Here is a 20,104-nt window from a genome sequence, read left to right on the forward strand (position 1 = left end):
ATGAACTTGGATGACTGTATAAGGTCAGTGTATTGAGCTCAGCATTCACTAAAACAATGACAGGGGCTGTGAAAGATAATTGAGATGGACAGAGATCCCTGCCTCTTTTTTCTGTGCCATTAATTCTTGCTTAAAATGAGAGATACTATGGAAATGTATACTGTACTGGAAAATGAACAGAGGCTAAACACAGATTAAAGCTTTAAATGACCAAGCACAAAATCAAGCCAGAGAAAATCACTTTTAGTGTTCATTAATTATATGGATTCCCAAGGGAGCATTAAGCACTCTCCCACATAGCTTCTTACCAAGTCCCAGTGCAACTTACCACCTGACACAATGCATGTTTACTCAGAGCAAGTAAGGGCCCCACTACAGGCAAATTTAATTGATCACATCCTGACCCTAAATGTTTGCAGACGTGGGGGCCTAATCTAGTTTTGGGCTGTAATTGGAGTTCAGTTAGGCTTAAATTCCCTTTCCACCATGCCATGGTCTGCATTCAGATCAGGACCCACTGCATGTGTTAGGCTGCAGTCCTAACCACGCTTTCCTGAGAGGCAGCCCCATTGAACAAAATAAGACTTACTTCTGAGTAGACCTGGTTAGGACTGTGCCCTTAGTTACATAAGATAGTCCAAGTATCTCGGAGCATAATCCTATCCAGCGCCAAGAGAGCCGCAATGCAGCCCCGAGGTAAGGGAACAAACACCTTGAGGAGGCCTCCGTAACTGGCCCACCTCAACAGAATGCAGTACAACCCCTTTGGCGTGGCTGTATCAGCATTGGAAATCTGGATATGATTGAGCCCTAAGCCATGTCTAATGAAGAAGTGTGTGTAGGACTGGAAGTTTAGACGCATTTAACTTTTGATGGAACATTTTTATTTATTATTTATTTATTTTATTTATATACCGCCTTTCTTTGGTCGTCAGATTTCTCCTCAGACTTTTAATCCAAGGCGGTTTACATAGGCAGGCTGTTCTAAACCCCCCTAGGGATTTTTACAATGCCTCACATTTTAAAGTTCTGGAAACTTTTCAGTTAGTTAATGAGGATTAAGTTTCTTACCCACCCCTAAATACCAAGGTATTATAGATTCAATTGTTTTTACTGAAACTCAAAACTCATGTGCCAAAATTTAACAATTAAGTATTTAAAAATTAGTACCGTCAGCCCTTGTTATCTGCAGGGGTTCCGTTCCTGGAACTGGGCCCTGGCTTCAGCCTCACAGATGATGAAATCTGTGGTTACTGAATCCACGGATAACCTGGGCCCCCTTTATTACTTTTAATAGTTATCAATACCTTTTTGCTGCTATTGCCACAAGGAGCCTAATTGTTTCTAACCCTCTTCTAAATTCCTGAACAATGTACAATGCAGCAACAGTAGAAAGAGTTTTTCTGTAGAGTCCTCAATATATTGAATTTGGTGGCGGCAGCCTTTGGGGTAGGTTCTGAATGAAGCCTATAAAAAGACACAGGCTTGAATAATGATGCCACATCTACTGATGGCATACATCATAGTCCATGTCCTACATTTCTTGAAAGCTAGCAGTCTTTCATCATGGTTGGCTTATCTTATCCTTTACCTCTAAGATCATTAATAAAGTTTACTGCTGTCCTGACAAAATTAGGACGGATGATTTAGTGCAGGGGTGCTCAAACTTTCAACTTTAGGGATGCTGGACCTTTAACAAGTGTATAGAAGAGAGAATTGCAGCAGGTGCAGCTTGTCATCTGTGGGAGCACCCCTGAGCACCCCTGATTTAGTGGGAGAAAAAAATCAAACTCCTAAGCTGCATGTCAAAAATTTCAAACTAACTGTACTCTTATCTGAGAATATTTTATTATAAGAGGACTTATCTCGCAAACTGCATGTATGAAGCTAGAAATACTGGTGCCTGCATGGCCAGTCCATTCATGAAGCAAATGATGCTATCCACACTGGATGGCGGAACAAGGGTGGGTGGGGGAGAGATGAACAGGCACCAGCCACATCTTTCTAGTCTGCTGCCAACATAGGGCCCAGTCCTATCCAATTTTCCAGTGCTGGTGTAGCTGTACCAATGGGGCATGCATTGCATCCTGTGGTGGGGAGGCAGTCACAGAGGCCTCCTCGAGGTATGGGAACATTTGTTCCCTCATCTCAGGGATGCATTGCACCAGTGCTGGAAATTTGGATAGGATTGGACCCATAGCCAGCCTCCCTGCCTGCTCCTTCCTCGGCATGCTCTACATTTCCAACTTTATTTAAGGAGCCAATGCCGAGGAAGAAATGAGACAATTGCCTAACATGCAGCCACGAGGAATGCATGTGAACAGCAGGTGCATCAATGGGCATAATCAGTCATTCATTGAGGCAACATGACAACATCTCTGAAATGGACACATTTATCTTACTGTACGTGTTTGGGCCATAGAACCACACAGTCTGGGCTGGCTAAACGACTTATCACCCCCAATCAGTCAACTCAGGAAATGGACTTATAGTTGCTTGTGGTGTGGTTTTACTAGAGGGCTTCTGCTAATGAGCATAGCTGCACAGAAGAAGGTAGCACAGTGACCTCACTGGAGAGCATCACAAAGTGACAGCAGAGATATGGGGCTGCTATTTCAGCACCACTGCAGTATGCATCTGCTTTGAGGGTAGCAGCATTTTGACACAAGCAGAGTTATGACATCAGAGGCCCACACCAGGTATTGCTACCCACTTGACAGCTGCATGCCTGCATGATGCTGAAGCATAGCCCCATATCTGGGACACTGTCATATACATCTCTCAGGTAAGAGCACTGAATCAATACCCACTTAACAGCAAACAAAAGTAGAAGTAGATAGAGTGCCAGTGAACTGACAGACTAGCCACTGCTCTTGACATACCTTTTCCTAAGGTATACCTTTTCACAGTCTGCCTACTTGTGCTGACTTGGCTGACTGCAGGTAGGGAGTCAAAGGATCAACTCTTCCTCTCCAATCTTAGTAACCTTTGGCTATTTGAAATAATTGTCCTTCCCTTTTCCAGTTATCTGCTCTAATGAAGAACACTGGGTAAGGGATTTCAACCCACCTCTTAAGGAAAAAAAATCACATTGAATAGGCTGGAGCTTAACTTGTTCTTATATAAGTGTAAAGCCCTGATATGTTATTTTTTTCTCATTCAGTTTTTCCTCTACAGACCACAGCAACCTATAAAATTTTATACCGGAAAATTCCAACCCTCAGTAGAAGATTTGGAGGTGCAGTAGGCTGCTGGCTAAGGAAAGGCAAGTGAAGTCTGCTTGAATGACTTTCCTTCCTGTAATGCTCCCTAGGATCTAATCCAGTGGTTCCCAAACTTACCTAGGTTACCCTGCACATGCCTGATCTTGTCTGATCTTGGAAGCTAAGCAGGGTCAGGCCTGGTTAGTACTTGGAAGGGAGACCGCCTGGGAATATCGGGTGCTGTAGGCTTATACCATAGTCTTTCGAGACTGAAGGTTGCCAACCATCATCACAGTGTCCCCTCAGCCTCTTATTTCTGGCTCAGCCAACTGCCATCATCTTGTATCTCATGAAATCTTGCAAAATCCAAGATGGTAGTGCCCAGGGAACTGGTAGGAGGGGCCAATGGGGATGTTGTGATGCCTTAGGGCAGCATTTTCAACCACTGTGCTCTGCAAGTGTGCCGCAAAAGTTTGGGGGAGGGTCATTTATTAGTAGAGCCATTGCAGAATGTGAGCCTCCCACCAACAGCATGGTGTGCCTTATCAATTGTCAAAAAACTGATGGTGTGCCTTGACAATTTTAGTACCTTGTTAGTGTGCTGTGAGATGAAAAAGGTTGAAAATCACTGCCTTAGGGCATCGTGATGCACACTGGGAACACCTGATCTAACCCATTGTAATTAGAAATTTCACTTGATAAGCTGAATGTTTGTTACATAGGAATGCAGTACTTGTTTTGTGTGCATGCATTTATAAAAATAAATAATTAGTACCTCCTGCCACTTTAAACAACCTAAGATCAAACTTCAGCTAGAAAGCTATCAGAGACAAAGATCTGTAGGGATCTGTCATACAATAATTGATATTAGTACTTGGAATGTGTTAATTTTTATCTCAGTGGATCTGCACCCTGATGGTAAATAGTCCTTTTGGGTTCCTTAGGTAACAGCAAATAAAGCCATTTCAGGACTGATGCTGCAGATACTCAAGAGAAAGCCTAATCTTTCTTTTTAGCACAAGAACACGGTAACTTATGCTGATAAAGTCACCTTTCCAGACCAGTGTTGTATCTAATTAAATTAGTTACCTGGCATTTACATTACTGAAATGATTGCATTTTTCAGGTACTGAAGAAATAACTATGAAAGAAAAGCACTGGGTCTTATCTATTCAAAAACAAACTATAGTGTTGGTTCATTTGAACATTTTCACACAAGAATGATAAAATAATGTCCAAATAAAGGTGTGTGGGTAGGTTTTTTTGAGTTCATCAGAATTCTACTATGAGCTGAATGTTAAAGCAAAAAAAAGAAAGAAAGAAAGAAAGAAAGAAAGAAAGAAAGCAAGCAAGCAAGCAAGCAAGCAAGCAAGCAAATATCTAGCAACAACAATAAAAAGAAGTGCCCGGAGCACAAGAGAGATTAGCTGGCCATGCTGAAAAACTTAGCCCTCAAGATGCCTGGTGCAAAAATCTCTTTGGTTGCAGCAAGTCATGCTGGGTCAGGAATTCACCTCCCTTTGAAAATATAGAAGGCAACAGTTCTTCAAATCTGTCTCTGGCACTTGTCAGAACATCTATAATTCTCAAGCAGGGCATTCAATTGCTATCTCTGTGTGAAACTGATCAAACAAAGTTAAGCATTACCTATTACCACAGTCACAACTAAGGGTGTCCTATTGTGCCAAAGAAACTTAAGATAACTCTGCTAGTTGGTATGAAGGTTGTCAACTGTCCAAGATTGCTCTGGCACGTTCAACAGTGGCATAATCTTTCCCAAGAAGCATCTGAATGCTGTCTTGGATGACTAATAGCAAGGATCATTTCTATGGAAGCAGGTTGGATTGTGGTGGTGGTGGTAGTGAGGAACATTGTTATCTAGGTTGTACCAAACTGCTGGTCAATAGGACAAGATATCCTTGTTCCTTGAAGAAAAAAAACTGGAGTTGGCTCAATTGGCAACTGACCATCAAGTTTGCCAGACTCAGTTGTGGAAATGAGCTTTGGGGGCGCATAATGCTCACCTCAAAGAAGAAAAGGCAAGCACTGCATGCTGCTTGGTTCTTCTCTAGCTCTGAATAAAAGCAAGAGAAGAATTCCTGACTTACCTTATCCAGCAATCTCCCCTTCTTTTTTATAGGACAGAAGTGGGAGCAGTACTCAAGGCACAGTAAAAGAAGAGGGGGATCTGGTCACTCCACCCCTCCTTCCTCTCTCCAGTGCAGATGAACCTTACAATGTAGCATGCCAAGAAGAAAAATCCAGGTGACTTTTAGGAAACACAATTTGCTATTGATATGAATGAAACATTGGACTGGTCTGGAAAGAAAGCCATTGAGTTTGGTTTTTTTTTAAATTATTCATAAGCTTTCAAAAAAATATTAAGCCTGTCTTTTTTTCTGAACCAATCCAATGTGAGCAGGGTTAGGGGAGCTCACACATCTCTAGCAGTCTGTGTCCAAGAGAGCATTTTGATGGAATGAGATTCATCATTCTCTACTACAGAAAGAAGTATCCAGGCAAAATTTCCAGCTTCCTCGCTTCACAAACTTCACTCAGTTGGAGAGCTTGTCTGTCCAATTAAAAAAAAAACCACTCACAAATTTATGCTAATTTGACTGTAGCAGTCTCCACTATATCTACCCTTCAAGTTTAAGAATGCTGTATATAAGATTCATGCAGAAAACTAAGATCGGTGAGATAATGAGGGCTATTACTGTTTATTTTCTTTATCCCATTTCACTGTTGCTCACAAAAAACACACGGGCAAGCTATGTGCCTTTCTTGCACCTGAAGTGAAAGTTAACTCATGGAAAGTGTACAAATTAACATATGTCCTTTGCTTTTCAGGATGAACCTTACAACGAGAGCTGAAGCCATTAAAATAGATAAATCAGTAATAAAGTATAACTCTAAACCTGAATTTCATCACTGACTCCCTGGGGAGTAGAGGGAAGATACCTGAGGCCAAATTTACCTAATTGTTCCACAATAAATCCTTGTGTTTAATCACAAGCTGCTTCAAAGGAACTCCCGATAGTTTTAATTAATTAGCTTCTTGCCACGTTCTTTCATGGAATTGAAAATGGTTCACATTTCTTATCTTAGTTGGCAAGCCATCAATTTTTACACTGCAGGATATCTTCGAAAAAGAGCCTTATTCCTCACTGCAGGTGCTTTCATTCTAGGAAAATGAATCTGGAATTAATTACATCTATACAGACAACATATAGAATATGTTTCGACATTAACAATTTTGTGGTACAACAGTAGGAAAAGACATTGGTTTTTTCGGTTTTAGTGAATGGAAATGTTGCAAGACCGAGTGAGTGGAAGGGGTGGGGACTGATCCTGCATAACTACAGTGTATGAGCAAGAAATGCTTTGAATGCAGATGGCCTCTGGTTCAGTGCCCAGCATCTCCAGTTATGAAACCTTGGAGCTCTGCCACTCATCTGAATAGAAAGTATTGAACAGATGAACCAATGCTCTGGTGCAACACATAAAGTGACTGGGTGAATGGGAATGAATCTGGAGTTTCCAGTTGGGCAAATCAAGACAAATACATGTGCTTGGATAATATTTAATATATAATACATTGATTTTTGAGAAATAAGTACTCTAGCAATGATGTCTATGCAAACTAAGCCCACACCAGCAAGGGTTGAGTGCTCCTGAGCCAGGCACGAACAAACTTATTGATCCTTACCTACTGACCAAATGTTGTCAATTTCAATGGATAAAGTCATTTCTTTCAGTATTTTTCTTCTTTAATATCAGCTGCAAAAATATTTTTTTCTCTCACTTCTCCATGCATGTGTATATAAAACTATCGTCTTAGCACCCACAAAAGTGTGTCGTCATATATTAAGGTGACATCAGACTTGCTTTTTTCCCCCTCTTTCTTTTTTTAACAAAGTTATTGGACTTGCTTAAATATTGGAGCAGGACATGGGAATGTTCTAATATCAAACTGGATCCCAAGAGTGGAAAAGGCACATCATTGAAACATCTGGGTACAAACTCTCTATTTCAAGTTGGGAGATTCAGGCTTGTGATGAATTGATCTGTGAAAAAGTCTACACTTTAAAAACATGCATATTAGACATAGGCCATTATTTGAAATACTAGATAGAAGCCTGAGGAAAATATCATGATATCAAATATTTTCTTTTCACTAATTAATAGTAATAGTACACATCATTTATACCAGGGGTGTGAAACTCATTTCATACAGAGGGCTGAATGGCATTCATGATGCTAGCTGAGGGCCAGAAGTAATGTCATTAGGCAGGAAGTAATGTCATTAAACAGGTCATAACCAAAAATAAGCATTTTTTCTCACTTAGGAACTCATTAGCTGCAAATAACAGAAAAGAAAATACACAAATTTTATCATATTTCAAGATATGGGTCAGCCCAATTTTTATGTGGGCTGCCCTTTCAGCAGTGACACCTCAGCACTGCTCAGCAACTGAGAGCCTGAGGGCTGGATAAAAAGCTTCCATGTGCCACATCTGGACCCGGGCCTTATGTTTGACACCCCTAATTTATACAATGCTAGAATGTTCAAAGCATTAAATATGCATTATCTTGTCGTAATGATTACATTTTTACATTATAAAAATATAAATCATACTGTTTTATATCGTTGTTGTATTTTACTGTATATATTTTTTTATTGAATTTTAATGTTGTAAGCCACTTTGAGTGCCTCAGTTTTCCCAGGGAGGAAAGGCAGTGTATAAATAAATAAATAAATAAATAGTAGTTTGAATTCTGTATACCTTGCAAGTCATAGAAGGGACAGTTTGCCATTGGCATTTCATGGCTAGAGTGAGATTCAAACAAGAACCTTAGTCTCTCCCCACTCACAACCAGCTTTCAACAAGCTGCTTCCTGAAATCTACAATTTAGGACAGATGTCAGAATAAATAACTCAGCCTAAGTACCATTGATATAGCATATGATTTGGGAGACCTCTTACTTTTCTTTGCCCCAGACAGTGGTATTTCACTAATATCCTTGCCATGCGAATGTATTTGATTAGCTTAATAATGCCCTGATCCTCTATGTCAGTGATTTTCAACCACTGTGCCACGGCACATTGGCATGCTGTGAATGGTCCACAGATGCGACACAGGAGTTCAGTGGAGGGTCATTGGGGGTTGTGAGCCCCCTGCTGGCAGTGCAGTTTGCCTTGTCAACAGTTGATGGTGTGCCTTAACAATTTTAGTACCTTGTCAGTGTGCCATGAGATGTGTGTGTGCTCTATGTGGTATTTAGCTAGGGCAAGAGCTAAGGTCACAAAATATGCAGTCATATCCTAAACTTGCAGTTCCCAAACAGGGTGCTACAGTGAACTCACAGGGTAGTGAGGGGCACTGCAGGATATTTTAAACATTTGAGGGAAGCAGGTATTTTCAAGGTATTTCTTTTGGCCTAGGGGCGCTGTGAACTGGGAAAGTTTGGGAACCTCTCACCTAAACAGTAGATTGTGTGATTCAGTGCTTTACATTAACAAACCTAGGCGAAATATTTCCTCCTAACACAGAATCCTTGTGATGGTACCCCTCCACAATAAGCACACGACATGGATCTTGGAGAAAATTAAGGGCCATGTTTACTGAAGTCAGTACACTGTATGTGTTTGTTTGCAGTGGGTACTGTCCAAATGATCAACCACAGCTGTGAAGGCACCTAAACTGGAGAAGGCCATGAAAACCTGAGACCCTCCTTTAGGCGTAGCCATTCTGGCTCAAAATCTAAGATCACCTTGACGGTCTCCCACCTTCTTCACAGCCAATCCCTGGCATCAGGGGTTCAAAGAAGCAGAATTGCCTAGCCAGAAGTCCCTGCCCTGGAAGGTCACTCAGGCTGGCATTATAATTCATAATATATAATTATAATATTTTCTCAGTTAATTGTTGCTATTACAGTACATTGTGATTGGAAATTGTTTGGTACAATGTATAATTTTTGTACTTTGTTTTGTATCATTAATTAAAAATAGTTTTCAAAAAAGACTCTGTAACCTGCCCACGTGGCCAGCACGGCCCCATTTGAAAAGCAGGCCCTTGCATTGCAATGCTGTGCGGTTCCTTATGTGAAGATGGAATTCAACAGAAAACAAGCTAGTGAAGAAGACAGGGTGCTTTTTAGAAGCGGCAACACAAACAAACATGTGCGGGTGTGTGTGTACGTGCTGACATGACAAATCTCCCTTAATCAACTTATTTACCCTCTTGAAAGCTCATGATGACAAAGTGTCTGAACTGTGGCCGCTTGGGAGCGGATATCCTTCAGTGTCTTGTGCATTGAATTATTACTCTCTTGGCAGGCTCTGCTGACGGAGATGGAAAGGGGTGATAGTGTTCCATAACAAAGGATAAATGGCATTACCCACCATTGCTTTGCTACGAAGATGCAGGCAGGAACTGCTTCGACTAGGACACTCTTGCAAAAACGAGGTACCTTTTCTTCTTCTCCCTACCCATAGTGAGCAATAGCTATTTAAAAGCACATACCTCCTAATACATTAGAAGGAACCAAAGGGATTCTGTAACCACAACCACGTTCTCAAATGCTCCCTTTGCAGTGACTCATTGCTAATTCATTAACAAACATAGTGCATTTATATTATTCTCTCTCCACATCCACAGGGGGATTTGTTCATATCAGTGTGTGCCTTTTCCCAACTTCTCAGCATGCGTTGGCAGTTAATGCTCTCCCTCCCAAACCCTCTTGCGTGATTCCTAGTTTAAAAAGATTAATGCGTGGCAATTTTCTTCTTTCTGATGCCTCGGTTTTCATTTTTTAATGTACTTCCCAGCAATGGTGCCAAAGCTTTGTTTTGTTTCATTAGTGCTATCAGTAACTGAACCAAGGCTTTTCATCCAAGATCACTGCATTTCATCCATGCAATTCATCCATGATCACTGCCAAAACACCATGTTCTTGTGTTTGGCTTGTTCCTCCAGCAGTAGATGCTATACTAGAACCCTCTGTGGGTGTTGCACATGTTCAAATAACAACCTGAAGCCAGTCAGCAGGTTGGCTACACAGCAGGCAACACTGGAGGGGAAATGTCTTTCTCACCTTCAGCACTGACTACAGCAAGGATCAGACTAAGTCCTGCGCTAGTTTAAGCTCTCCTTTGGAAAAAAAAAAAGAGCAATAGAGAGAGGATGTGGCACCTGAGGGGCAGGCAGAAGCAAAGGTGTCTCCAGTTCTCTAGGGAGCTGATGCAGGCAAGTAGGGAGGTGTGTAAGAAGCTCACAGATACCCTCAACTAACTCCAAAACAAAGATGCTGTGGCATTGGATGCGTGCATGGAGAGAAAGCCTTGGCTAAAAGGACCACTAAGCTTGAGGCACTAGTGGAGCAAAGATCTCAGGATGCTGGTTGGGGCTATTGAAGGCTCTCAGTGCATTATGAATACCTTCATGGAGAGGCCAACTGCTCTCATGGAGACATATCTGTCAAGGCATGAGCCTTCACGAGCTGGGGTAAGGCAGAGAAGCACTAGGTCATGCCAGTGAGGGGCCACACACACACACACACACACACCTTCAATGAACCAATTTACTAGCATTTGTTTTGTGTGCATTTGTAATTACCTGTTCTTGCATTGAAACATGGTAAACATGCTTTTTAGGATCTATCTTGGAATGTTAATTAACAGATAATATGGCAGTTAACAGTTCTAAAAATAAACCCTTACTTGTTGGTTAAAATAAGTCTCTTTATTTGAGCTGCTGATTCATCCAATTGAAGCAGCTGCACTGAGTGTCACTTATCTTTTTGACAGAAATCATGTGGATCCAGCAGTGTCACTCAGCCTGCCCATCAAACCGTCAGCTCCCTTCCCTGGTTCTGTTCAGGTTGATAATCCTGGGTGACCCACAATCAATTGACTTAAGGAGAACCCACCTTCTGGGTCAAAAATAGAATGTAGGAAGTCTCTGTTAGTCAGATTAGCCAACTGCACACTGCACCTGTGGTGGTTGCATCTGCTAAATGGAGTTGCCAAACTGAAGCCAGGCAGCAGTAGAAATTTTCAGCTTACTAACACATTGGGTTACTGGGGAGAACATAACACTGGGTGTTAATTATTTATAAGGTCTTTTATTTATGGAAATATTTGGAACAGAGCATCTTGGGGGCACAGTTTTTCCTTCAAAGCATTGCCCTCAAACATGAGCAATGTGTGGTTTTTTCTCCCACTTTCCTCCCTTTGCCCATGTTCCCCATTCCCAGTTGAAAAACAATGACAGTCTTGTTTCAGTCCCCATAACTTTAAATATGAGGAAAGACACAGGGGCACACTTGGCTAGCCACCATTCAGCCAAAATGAATTATGCATTTTCCACCTGCCCAGTATTCCCTTGCCTACTTACCCATTGGCTCTCTTCCCCAGTTCCTATTGGGGTGGGTTGTTCTGGGTGCAATCACCTGGCATGCACTACCATTCAATCCAAGGGGATTTTTCCCCATTTTTTTCAGCATGGGTTGCCCAAACCACTGGCGTATCTAGGGGGATCAAGGGAGGCAAATGCTCTGGGGTACCATCCACCGTTCTTGCCCCCTGCTACTTCTGCCTCCCTTCTCCCCTTCTGAAGACTTTCCGAGGGTTGAGGAGGCACGAAGCCTCCTCTGGCCCTCAGAAGGCTCCAAGATGTGACTGGTGGGCGGGCTGAATTCTGCAGGCCTGCAGGCAGTACAGGGACCAGGATCGCAACTGTCCCAAACTCTACTATCTTGCTTAAAGAACTGAATGAAGGAAAAGATTTTCCCTGTGAAAGCTGAAGTGGCAAATCACATGATATATCTGTACAAAGAAGATTTTTTTCTATAACCTCAGAAATTCTCAGGGGAAACTCTTGCCTCTTTAGGTGAGCAGGCATGCAGACATAGGAAGTCTGCTGAAGGATGATTGACAGCGCCGGAGGAGGAATTAGCATGGTTTTTCCTGTGAAACAACCCCCAGATTGAAGTGAATGTGTGGTTGCAAGTCTCACATGTCTTGACTGTGATGGATGTAACTTATGGGTGTGCGTTCCTGTGGAGCACCTGCAAGTCTGGGGATGTGGGGCGACTCAGTCATGCAGCTCATTGGGTGAAGCTAATTGTTTCACAGTGAACTTGTGAAGACATAATGAAAAGTAGTGGTGGAGAACAATGTGCAACATTTTCTGGGACAAGGAAAGGAAAGATGGGACAAGGAATCAGGAATGTTCTGATCAAAGAACAATGTACAACATTTTCTGGGACAAGGAAAGGAAAGATCTTTCCTGGAGGAAAGATGGGACAAGGAATCAGGAATGTTCTAGGATGCCCATGCCGCATAAAATGAAAAATCCAAAAAGGTCTGTTATTCTATTCAGATTTTCAGAAATAGAAAAACATTCATAGGTTTAGTGCATTGGAGTACTGGGCCATTTAGATATAGTACAGGCACATGCCCCTTAATGACCTTTTGGCCAGCAATGGGTTGCATATGTGACAGCTGCCGCTGGTCACATTGTCAGATCTGGCACACCTCCCAAGCCTCTGAAGGTGAGGGGCAGCTCTGCTCCGCTTGCCTCCTGAGGCTTTTCTGAGCTTCCAAGAGGCAGCACACATCTGTGCCCTGCCTTTGTGAGGCTCAGAATGCCCCAATCACGTGAGAGGCACAATTTCTAATTTCCTCCGGGAAACCGGAAGTCGTGTCTCTTGCACGATTCCAGCATTCTGAGCCGCACAGAGGCAGTGCATGGATATGCGCTGCCTCTTGGAAGCTCAGAAAAGCCTCCAGAGGGGAGTGGAGCATCCCCTTGCCTCCGGAGGCTTCACATTATGTCAAGCCCTGCTTGAAGACAGGGATGCTGTTCCCCAATCCTTGTCGTTAAGTGGCGTACGGCTGTAATTGCTTCTGCAGGAAAATATTTCTTCAGCACTGAGCTATACATGTTGAGCAACTGGTTATTGACAACTGCTGTAACGTGGTACATGTGATTATATGCAATTTTAATAAGTAGTGTCTACGAAAAAGAAGACGACTGTTATGCATCTGAATCTCAGAAAATAAAACAAATAGCATGTCAAGGCACTGTGAGTCCAGTGGTTATTTTTTGGGGGTTTTTTTTTTAACATAAACACGCAGGAATGTATTTAAAACAAAACCGATGTGGATACCCTTAATGCACCGAAAGGTCCTTTGAATCTTTACACTTAATACTCTGGGCTAAGTCGTAGTTCTGCTCCTTTTGTGCAGAGTTTGTTCTGCAGAAGTCTGAATTGTCCTTCATGGTTTGCAGGATTCTGTACTACACTGTACTACATAAGGATAGCATTCCCTCTTTGCACAGGCCATTATCTTTCTTCTCTCCCTCTCTGTCACAACCGTTATTGCCTGTCCCCTCAGGTGAGCTTCAAATTTGAAAACAAAAGACAAATCTCTGTTTCCAGAGCAAGCTGATCATGTTTCTAAAATCTGAAGGGAAAACACATGCATGTGAAAAGATGCTGAAACATCTCAAAAAGAGCCTCAACCAATCCTGTTTCCTTGAGAGACTGTTCTCTGCATGTACGCACTTCTCTCTACAAATTACAAAGGCACAGCAAAGGTTAAGCCATAGTTCACACAAAAAGAATCTGAAATGTAAGAGCCAGGATGTTGCAGTGGTTCAGGAGTTAGACTTTGATCAGGAAGATCCAGGTTCAAATCCCCGCTCAGCCATTAAGCAGGAAGCTTAATGAAGGATGACCTCCAGGAAGGATGACCTTGGGCAAGTCACAGTCTCTCAGCTACCTCAGAGGGTTGTTGTGAGAGCAAAAGGGGAGGAACTACCACCTTGAGCTCCTTGGAGGAAGGATGGCATATAAATAAATTCACAGTCCATGCAAACGGCACCGGAAATGGTTCAGCTATGTCTAGATTGTACCATTTCAGATTGCAGGCATATACACATGCAAATAAAAAAAAAGTAGCACATCAGGGAGAAGGCTAAGACACGACACTTCACTTGGCATGTGGTTTTTCACATCACTGACATTTTTATATGGAGGAGGATTCAGTCATGACAGCCCCCACCTGCAATCTTAAGTGGCACAGTCCAGGCACAGGTGTACCACCTCACCTGGTTTCTATGTGAGAACTAGGGTTCTCCAAACACACATGCTGTGATTAGAGACAAGGAAACCTGCCTTCCTGTAATGTGTGAGGGAGCCCTTGGGATATGCCTTTGGGAGGTGGATGTCCATGAAACAGGAGTTATTTAATTTCTGTTCCTTTTGAAAATTGATTAAGGAGATCCATTTACAGGATTTCCATTTTAAAAACTTATTGTAAATCCAGCATGATCCAATAAAATCCCTAATATCCAATGAAGGGGGATTAATGAGAGAGGTATTTCGCATGTATAAAGACCAACTAGCATCTATCCCTCATAATTTGTGGACATGGTGTATTTCATTATAGGCCATTTATTGACTCCTCCTGGGAAACTGCCCTACCTCGGAGAGTGTTTCAGATACTAATTGCATTCCGTGTCATTTAATTGATTCATTTTCTGGAATTTTTTCTTTCTTTCTTTCCAGATTTGTGCGAGAGATTCCTTCCAGATGAATTCACTTATTCAGGGCTTAGGATTGAGGTGTACCACTGAAATGGATGGCAAAACCAATCTACTCTCAAGATGTAATAAGAGTACCAGGTACAATGCTGGAAAAGAATGTAATGTATACCTGCACACACAAAAGAAATTGGTTATGTAATTGATGACGTGGAGACTATTATAATATATGTTTAATAGCTTAATCTTCTGGAATTCCGGTGAGCGTCCAAGCCGTGAATAGCATGGAGACCGAGCTCCCTTGCCTTTGATCTTAAAATGCCTTTGGCTTTTTGTTTTGTTTTCATCTTTTTTTCTTTATAATTTGCTGATACGGCATTTAGACTCTATCGGCATTATTTTGTACTTTGTACTTTTGTATTTTTGTTGGCAAGGGATTTGTTTTGGCTTCTTCGAACGCTGCAGCCGCCATATTTACACGTACTACAGACATACAGCTGATTTTAATGACTTGGATGTTTTCTCTTTTTTTTTTTGAGTGAGTGTTTTTTATTTGATAAGAAGTCATTTTGTTCTGAGTTATATTTTAACTCAATGATTTAATTATTATATTGAAGAAAGGAGGAATAAAAGAGTACCTGGAGTTCCCTTATAAAGAAGGAAAGAAGCTAAGATGGTACTGACAAGAAACAATTATAAAAAAACTGGGCTTGCAAATTCAATCCCCTCTGAATCATGAGAGGAAATATCATCGAACTTCAACTCAAGCTAAAATAACAAACTTTTTCCCACGTACTTCTCCTTCTTCTTCGTCCAGCTTAAGTAATTGTCCTCCTTTAGGTTCTGATGTAACACCTTATCCTCCGTCAAGTTTTTGCTGTTCTCCACCCAAGATTTTATCACAATCACATTTGCTGAATGAGCCTTTGGCAGCTACTAAGAGCCCTGTTCAAATGGATTTTGTGGACAAATATGTGGACAAATATGTGCAATCTGATGATCATCTACAATCAATTCTCAAGCAGCATCAACCCCTGTGTTGGATTTATTTTCTTTAGATACTTTGGGTACTCAAACTATGCTGATAGCTAACACCTTACAGCTTCTTCTGCGGAACATAGCATCATTAAAATCTGATATTAAAGCTTTAATACGCCATGTAATAGACTTGGGTTTCAATCAAATTCCCCTGCTCTCCAACAATTTAATGGATCCTCTTTCTTTAAAGTCAGACTGGGGAGGTAATCTACTCATGAGTCGACCTCCAGCTTCTGCAAATTCTTCTACTGCTGGCTCCATTTTGAAGCATTCAGAGTCTCAGGGGAATTCCTCAATGACTCTGGACTCTGACTTAAATGTTTGCAAACTAATTGAAAATGCTCCTATAAGATCTAAAAGGACAAAGTTGAAATCTGTGAAATCTAAATCCCATCTTCTTGCTGGGAGGAGAGTTAGGGTGAAATTGCCCTGTCATTCTAAATCAAGATCTAAAAACCTTTCCCAAATTGTGGAGTCTCCCAAATCACCTATGGATTCTGATAGACTCTTTTCAAAGCGGGGGAGGGGGAACAGTTTATACCTAATAGTGTGATTTCTGAAGATTGCCTGGATATGTCAGCTCAATCCCCTTGTCATTGTACTAACGCTGGCTCTATTCCTTTTATTCCTCCTCCATTGGAGTCAGGTGAGACAGCTGAGGTTGAAATTCGGGACTTTTTATCTATTCCGATATCTACACCTGCTGTCAAGTCAAGCTCTTCGGCCATTTCTGCCCTAACTTTTCTTAGGGACCAATTGTTTTTTCTAAATTTTCCCAAACCAACAACAAAAATGTCTCCTATGGAGGGTAAATCCTTCTTTATAGAAACGCTTTTCTCCCTTGGTATTAATTTTATCTCTATGGATGAGATCAGGGAGGTGGAATATTTTTTATTCCCCACCCTGGTCTCAGGTGTAAGAGTTGCTTTTGTAAATGTATCTCTTGCTCAATTGTTTCATGAATTTAGAGAAAGACTTGCCAAGGCAAATATTGTGGTTAAAAGACATTTCTGTACTTCTGCTTTACCGCTATTTGGTATTCATTGTAATTCCGTTGTAACTTGTAAGCCAATTTGTGTTTATTCACAACATGTTCATCCCGCTGTGACGAATGATTTAATTAATCTAGATCCAAAGGAGATGGGTGGGAAAGGTTCTAAGGATCTGAATACTGAGAAGATTTCTGTTATTTCACATAAAAACAGTTCTACCTCCTATGAGAAGATTTTAACTTCTACTAACTTTCCCATACCTCAAGGGGATTCTGGTTCAGTGAATCCCTAGATTTAGACCCAATTTCTGAAGAGGAGGCTATGTTGATAACAGGTTTTTTTCTTCTCCCTAAAGATGGTCAAAAATATATTATCAATAGGCTTCAATCACTTCTTACTATGCTCAATACAGATCTTCCCAATAGTGTTGATTATTCTCCTTCCCCTGCAAATTTTCTTGGCCTATCTAGGTCCCCTGGGGTTAATATGGATAATCAGCGATCTTCTGCCCAGTCTCTTTCCCCTCTAGATCTTTATACGAACCCTACTCAAAATAATATCTCAGATATACACTGTAGTATTTCGGGATCAGTTACTCAGGCCTTTTTGAGCCATTTGCAGACTGAAACTTTTGTAAATACAACTCTAAATAACCATAAACAAGATGGGAGATTTTGTGCATTGGATCAACCAGGGATTGCTCCTACTACTCAATTACTCCCTTAGTTAAATTTAATAGTTCATGACTACTTTCCTCTATGCAAAATACCTTTTATAAGTTTACTTTAACATCTTGGAATGTTGCTGGATGGCAAACTAAGGTGGTAGATAAAGACTTTAGAGATTTTTGTTCTCAATTTGATGTGATTCTTATTCAAGAAACTTGGTTGTCCCCCTCTATGCCCCCTTTTCTTCAGGGTTATCTTTCATTCGCCAAGCCTGCTATGAAATCTTTATTGGGTGGCTGTTTACGGGGAGGTATAGCCATACTTATCTCAGTTGATAAGAATCCTACAGTTGTGGATTTAAACATTTCCTTAAACCCTAATATTCAGGCCTTACATATTACATGGCCGCCGATGTTCAAAATAATTCTTTTGAATGTGTATTGTCCCCCTTACTCTGCCCGATCATTTGACAATTCTTTTCTACCTGAATTAGACCAGGTCCTTACGGATTTGGCTGACAATTTCCCTGATACACCCTGTTTATTAGCTGGGGATATGAACGCCCATATGGGCCAAAACAATACTGATATTGGCAACAAGCTTGGTCTTACTCCTGAAGATATGAATCATCTCCCTGTTAGATCTTCCCAAGATTTTAGAATAAACAAACGGGGCCGGGCTTTGTTTAGTCTTTTTTACAAATTCCAACTGTGCATATGTAATGGTACTTCATCTGATTTGGACTCTGGAGACTATACTTTTTTTGGCCCTAGAGGTAGCAGTGTTATAGATTATATATTGATTTCTCTTTCCATCTTTTCTTTCCTGCATTCCTTTAGGGTTCTTTGCAGACCGGACAGTGACCATATGCCAATTCAGATGACTCTCTCCCCATCAGTAGGCATAACCTCCAAATTAACTGATTTTCCAGAATTTAATGGAAATTTATGTCCACAGGGAGAGAGAAGAATTCGTTGGTCCGGGTCTATTCAGGAAAAACTTAGTTTATTTTTAGAGTCCGAAAAATTAATGGCACTGAGAGATTATATGACGGTTTCTGATAACCCCTTGGACACCTATCAAAGGATAGTTGATGAAATTAGACCTATATTAGTCACCTCCAAACCTTTGTTACAAGCTCCCTGTTTTCATAGGGGCTGGTTTGATCAACAGTGTGTTTATCAGAAACGATGTTTAGCTAAAGCTCTCAGAAAGTTGAGAAATGTGGACTCACCAGATAATCATCATCAGTATGTTTTACTTAGGAGAACTTACAAAAATTTATTGAAAATAAAAAGGGAAGCCTATATAAAGAAATTGTGGCAAGATTTGGGCTTGGCAGCCCTGGATAGAGATTCTGCCAAATTCTGGTTTTTGGTTTCCAAAGGAATGAACCCACAATATGGTTCTTTGGACAATCAGATAACTGCAACTCAGTGGCATGATCATTTTTCTTCCATTTTTGGTAACAGCCCAACTGGGAATATTGTTACCCCCTATAGTGATCAGGTTCTTTTTCCTCCCCATCATGTCCCGTGTTGGGACCCTATTAATCCGGAGGAAATAAAAGAATTTATTTTATCACTACCTATTAACAAAGCCCCGGGTTTAGATATGCTCCCAGGAGAGTTATTCAAACAAAATGTCGACTGGTGGAGCGTAATCTTTTCTAAATTATTCACCTTTATAAATCGTACTGGTGATATACCCCTGGGCTGGGGTGATAGTGTTGTTGTCCCCATTTATAAGAAGGGATCTAGAGCAGACCCTAAAAATTATAGGCCAATTAGTTTACTCAGTGTGGCTTCAAAATTATATACTAAATATTTGCTCTCCAAATTGGAGAGTTGGGCATCTGAAAATGAGATTATTGCTGAGGAGCAGGCTGGCTTTAGAAAGGGAAAATCCACAATTGATCATTGTTTCATCCTCCAGCATCTGATTCATAAATACACACAGATAGGGAGTAAAAGATTATATGTTGTTTTTGTCGACCTCAGTTCGGCATTTGACTCCATAGATAGGTCTTTGTTATGGAAGAAATTATATGCTACTAATATTGATAGGAGGCTTTTAGCCCTAATTCAGAAAATGCATTTTACCTCTACTATGAGAGTCAGATTTGGAGCTAATGGTCATCTTTCAGAGAAGATCTCTCGACAGTGAAGGGAGTTAGACAAGGTTGTTTATTAGCACCTTTTTTATTTAATTTTTATATTAATAACATCATTGGTGAATTTCAAGATCCTGCTTTTTTTCCATCTATAGGGGACTCCAAATTATCTATCCTCCTTTATGCTGATGATATTGCCTTATTTTCCATTACTTCTATTGGCATGCGCAGAATACTCTCTAAATTGAGTGCTTGCTGCGCATATGAAAAGTTAACCATAAACTACAGTAAAACCAAAGTAGTTCTCTTTGGTTCAACTAAAAAGAAGCATATTTGGAGACTTGACCATACTCAAATTGAGCAATCTAGAGTTTTTAAGTATCTTGGGGTTTCTTTCAATGCTCAACAGTCATGAACTTCGCATTTGAATGCCTCTAAACTGAAAGCTATGCATTCATCACAACTACTTATGTGCTTTGTTAGATCAAAAGGGGGTAATTTGGTGATCCCCACGGTGGAGGTATTTGCTAGGAAA

General features: G+C 40.9%; 1 protein-coding gene across 4 annotated transcripts in view; it reads right to left on the reverse strand.

Annotated features, from left to right (window-relative positions):
• ERBB4 (erb-b2 receptor tyrosine kinase 4) overlaps positions 1 to 20,104 on the reverse strand; it is a 912,234-nt gene that overhangs the window by 439,193 nt on the left and 452,937 nt on the right. The gene's annotated exons all lie outside the window — the stretch shown is intronic.

This window comes from Tiliqua scincoides, chromosome 1, assembly GCF_035046505.1.
Source record: "Tiliqua scincoides isolate rTilSci1 chromosome 1, rTilSci1.hap2, whole genome shotgun sequence".
NCBI classification, from domain to species: Eukaryota; Metazoa; Chordata; class Lepidosauria; order Squamata; family Scincidae; genus Tiliqua; species Tiliqua scincoides.